The 5,415-nt window shown below is 38.3% G+C and overlaps 1 non-coding gene across 1 annotated transcript; it reads right to left on the reverse strand.

The window, feature by feature from the left end:
- Positions 1-5,092: 5,092 nt before the first annotated feature.
- Positions 5,093-5,199, reverse strand: LOC131275634 (U6 spliceosomal RNA). Its single transcript, XR_009183099.1, has one exon. It is a non-coding gene; the product is annotated as a U6 spliceosomal RNA (small nuclear RNA).
- Positions 5,200-5,415: the final 216 nt, after the last annotated feature.

Consider the following 5,415-nt stretch of genomic DNA (forward strand, 5'->3'; position numbering starts at 1 on the left):
AGTAGCTATTTGGGGCATCCTTGCTAATACTTCAAAAATTCAATTTATAAATACACACAAATTTTTGTTTTATATTGTTTGATGTGTCTTTCAGTTAGATATCATTTACAAAGTTTATATCCCTTTATTCTTAAATTGTGGATGAATGAAATCCTTCTTGGGCATCTCTCAAAATGATCTTATGACTTTTCTCCTCCTCCATCATGGATTTTATAAATAGATTTGTTGAGATAAAACATATCACATTACTGAGATAAACTATATTAATTCATATTTTAATGTCTGTATTAATCTATGAGCTAACTATTTATTTAGGAATTTTTTATCCACGTTCATAAAACAAAGTTGACTTACACTTTGTATTTTCTACTCAATTTTGTCTGATTCTGCAAAAAAGGGAAGAGATCAACTTGGAAGCAGATCCTCCAACCCCAGCTGCCCCAGCAGATACAGTATGGACCAGAGATGAATAAACAAAAAAACATTAGCTCATGGAACCGAAACACAGAAAGGCAAGGGTCAATTTGCCCCAGGGTTTGGAAAGCCGTCAGCACTCTGCCTCTCAACCCTGCTTGTGTAAGTATATTATTTCATTTTCTCTTACTACTGCTGCTTCTTTTTACCTGTCAGAAACCATCTTCCCGAAGAAGTCTGGATTTGCATTCCTAAAAGTCATCATCACTGGGGGAATAAGAATCCACACATTCCCCCTTGGTATCAGTCAGGAACATCAGAGAAATGACCCAGAGCAGCCCGGTTTTGACCTGGAATCAGGGAGATGAGGCATCATAATTGAGAGTATGAATCAGTCACTGGAGCTCCTGAAGTCTGAGACATATGATCCCAGGAAGAAACACAACTGAGGCACAGGAGGCCATGTTCATGTCTAAAAAAGAGGGACAGGGTTGCTAAAGAAGGAAATTTCTTCTACTAAAACCAATCCACCTACTTTTACAGTAAAAAAAAAGATTGCTTCAATAGATACCTATCATGAGACTATTCACAAATATATGTCTGGATGAAGGCGCAGAAGACCGTGAGAGCTTTTCCTTTGGTCCTAATTCCTCACCTGCCGCAACTGTGGTATTTTTCTCTCTAAATGTCGCTGCCATGATCCAGCCCTTTCTCTTCACTGTTTGGACATCTCAGAGTTATTTACTTTCCCTCCTGTTTTATTCATGAAAGATTTGGTAAGTTTAGTGCAAAGAAGGGCATATTCCAGACCATAACATTTCAGAGAAGTTTAGGGACTTAGTCTGGCTCTCAACCTTTCACCCTGTCCATCTGATCTGCTCATGAAAACAATCAACTATCACATTCAATGTCAGTCTCTCCCTACTCTAATGAAAAAAAAAGAAATATGTGTACATGTGTAAATTATATACTAATGGAGCATACTTTTTAAAATAAGAACCATCCTCATTTAGCCACGGCCAGAGTACCATATGATTTGTGTGGAAAAAACTTTAATTTATAGTAGAATAAAAGAAAATGAACAATTCCAATTTTTCTTAGTGTTACTGGAAAGATGTAGCACTCAAAAATTTTTTTCCACAGATTCATTAAATGCAAAGCAATTTTCCCTTTCTTTTTCTGTTGCAATTATTCCATTTAGAATATTAGAAATCATCTAAGAAAAAAGACTGCAACATCATTTATTTTTTCCTGATGAAATTGCAGAACCTGAAATCAATTATTGTTGTCAGGAAAAGACTTAAAACTCGAAATATAAAAATGGTTTTGTGAGATATGAACATGATAAGCTTTTTTCTCTGCATTTTCTTCATTAATAAGTAGCCTGACTATGTCATTTAACTAATGTATCTTTCTGAACACCGTAGGAAAAAATGAGTTTGTTGTTGAAATTAAATGGATAAAAGTGCTGGACAGAACTCTTTAGGAATAATGCTTTCATAACTTGTTGAGTTGCCTTTTGTGTTTTGTTTTGTTTTTTGAAATAAAGTTTGAGTAAAAATAAAATAAAAATGGGAAATGTCATCTTTATTGATTTCATAATATCCGAGATTCCTTCTTTTATGTATACTTGTACTGTGTAAGGAAAAAAGCAAATGTTTCATTCATAACATACTTAAGAATATCAATGAAAATAATTTCTACTTAACTCATTACTATTCATATACAAGTTTGTCATACTGAATCTGTCTAACCTTGCTTTGGTATGATGAGGTATTACAATTTGGGGAAAATTGAGTATAACAAGTATGTCTTTTTGTTGTAAAGAGGAATGAATATTCTTTACTTTTACTGTTAAATGTCTTCATGTATGTTAACATATTTTAATGTGTTTGGTGCTATCACTATATTTTAGTGGGCTCCCAGAAGCAGTAATTGGTGTTTTAAATCATGTTTTTCTGCTTTAAAGCACACATAGCATATATAAAATTGTTTATTATACATACTTGGCAGTCAAAACAGATTCCAATTCATGAGACTAACCAAATCTCACCTCTGATTTTCTAATCATTATTTTCCTATTGAAAAGATAAAAATTTAGAGAGAGACACTGCCTAATTTGTATATTATATTCACAAATATATGCTGATAGTATATTCCGGGAAAAAATATTTCTTGTTGTTTCAGTATACTAGGGATCTGGGGAAGTAAATCATAGTAAAATTTTACCTAATTTTTTGAATATTTTTCCTGATAAAATTTCTTCATCGATTAAACTGAGATGTTTAAATTCACAGCTTTTAAGCTGCAGTTGGTGAACTATGGCTCTGGAAATAATCAGAACCTTAGAATGTATAAATATTAAATGTACAGTAATTTAGATGAGAGTCAATAGGGAGTCAATATTTCCTTTCTTAACCCAAAGCTAAGGATCCCAGTTTCTGAAACTACCAATGTCAGATAAACTTTCAAGCCACTAGCTTCCTTTTTTTTAAATTATATGGTACATTCTGTTCAACCAATGAACACATTTTGGAGCACTGCTACACAACATGGATTATAGTTTACATTGTAGTTTACACTCTCTCACGGGCCATTTGGTAGGTTACGGCAGGATATATAATGTCCTGCATCTGTCCCTGCAATGTCATTCAGGACAACTTCAAGTCCTGAAAATGCCCCCATATTACACCTCTTTTTCCCTCTCCCTGCCTTCAGCAACTCCAGTGGCCACTGTCTCCACATCAATGATATAATTTCTTTCATTGCTAGATTCACAATAAGTCTATAGTAGAATACAGGAAGTCCACTCTAGTCCATAGTCCATTCCCCATTCCTGAAGATTCTGGGATAGTGATGCCCACTCCACCTCTAATTGAGAGGGGTCTTCGATCCCATATGGCTGATGGATGGGACTCTCTTGCTTGCAGTTGTAGAGTCTCTCATTTCTTTGGCATGGTGGTTGTCCATCCTCACCTCCTTGTTAGCTGTCCTGAGTGAATCCAATGAACTGGAGAGTAGGTGTTGCAACTCCAATGATGTTTAGGGCCCAGCTGGCATATGGACAGCCCAGAGATTCAAGTCTCCTGGATATACACCCACCAACCCCAGTGCCAACCACAAGTTCAATAAAAGGGACAGAAGAGTCATGTTATGAGAAGTCACATCTGAGTCAAACTCCATCATATTCAGGAGCACAAACTCCAAAGCAGGGTTCACTGGCAAGGCTCCAAAATCTGGAGCCATCTGCCATGACCATAGGACCTTCATGTCTCCATAGCCCTCAGGAGAACCACTACCTGGAGAAGCATTTACTTTGGCTATCTATGACATTCTGCTGAAATGTGCATAAGTGCCACCCCTCTGATGACCTCCCAACTCATTTTTTTTCTTTTTTTTTTTTATTGACTTTGTAATAATATTACATTAAAAATATATATGTGAGGTCCCATTCAACCCCACCCCCCCACCCCCCCTCTCCCCCCCCAACAACACTCGTTCCCATCATCATGACACATCCATTGGATTTGGTAAGTACATCTTTGGGCACCTCTGCACCTCATAGACAATGGTTCACATCATGGCCCATACTCTCCTCCATTCCATCCAGTGGGCCCTGTGAGGATTTACAATGTCCGGTGATTACCTCTGAAGCACCATCCAGGGCAGCTCCATGTCCCAAAGACGCCTCCACCTCTCATCTCTTCCTGCCTTTCCCCATACTCATCAGCCACCATGTCCACTTTTCCCAATCCAATGCCTCTTCTATGTGGACATTGGATTGGTTGTGTCCATTGCACCTCTATGTCAAGAGGAGGCTCAGATTCCACATGGATGCTGGATGCAATCCTCCCATTTTCAGTTGTAATCACTCTAGGCTCCATGGTGTGGTGGTTGTCCTTCTTCAACTCCATCTTAGGTGAGTGTGGTAAGTCCAATAGATCAGATTGTAGGTGCTGGAGTCTGTTGAGGCTCAGGACCTAGCTATCACATTGTCAGTCCAGAGATTCAAATCCCCTAAATATATCTTAAACCCCAACATTAACTGCACCTCCAGCACATTAGCCTGAAAGTCTTATGAAGGGAGATCACATCTGAGTCCAGATTCATCACATATAAACACCATTTCCAAAGAGGGGCCATCTGCCCTGGTAGTTAACCCCATCGGCCATGACCATAACTCCCATGGGTCTCTTTAGCCCTCAAAGGAACCAATATCTGGGGGTTGTATCTGCTTTATCTGTCTCTCTGACTCTGCTCAGTTGTGCATGAGGGCAATCCTTCTGCCAGCCTCCAGACTCTTTTTTAGAAACTCGTAGCCATATAAACTCATTTCTCCTTTCCATTTCCCCCTTACTTTAGGTCAAACAGCATTTTAAAGTCATGGTATTTTTTTTTTTTTTTTTTTTTACAGGGGATTCTTCTTTATTAAATTTCAATAGTCGTTCCTTTCCTTGATTTTCATTTTAATATTTTTTTTTATTTTTTTTATTTTTTATTGACTTTGTAATAATATTACATTAAAAATATATATGTGAGGTCCCATTCAACCCCACCCCCCCACCCCCCCTCTCCCCCCCCCCCAACAACACTCGTTCCCATCATCATGACACATCCATTGGATTTGGTAAGTACATCTTTGGGCACCTCTGCACCTCATATACATTGGTTCACATCAAAAAATATGGAACGCTTCACGAATTTGCGTGTCATCCTTGCGCAGGGGCCATGCTAATCTTCTCTGTATCGTTCCAATTTTAGTATATGTGCTGCCGAAGCGAGCACAAAGTCATGGTATTTTATGTAGACATGGATATTCTGCTGATCCGCATTGAACCTTCCGTATAAGGTCATTTTCCAGTTGCATCATCAGTTGGTAGTTGATAGTGGTCCCTCGTTGCCAGGGAGGCTCATCCCCGGGTGTCATGTCCCACGCTGGGGGGAAGGCATTGCATTTACATGCTGAGTTTGGCTTCGAGACTGGCCACATTTGAGTAACAT

Source organism: Dasypus novemcinctus, chromosome 2 (genome assembly GCF_030445035.2).
Source record: "Dasypus novemcinctus isolate mDasNov1 chromosome 2, mDasNov1.1.hap2, whole genome shotgun sequence".
In the NCBI taxonomy this organism is placed as follows: domain Eukaryota; kingdom Metazoa; phylum Chordata; class Mammalia; order Cingulata; family Dasypodidae; genus Dasypus; species Dasypus novemcinctus.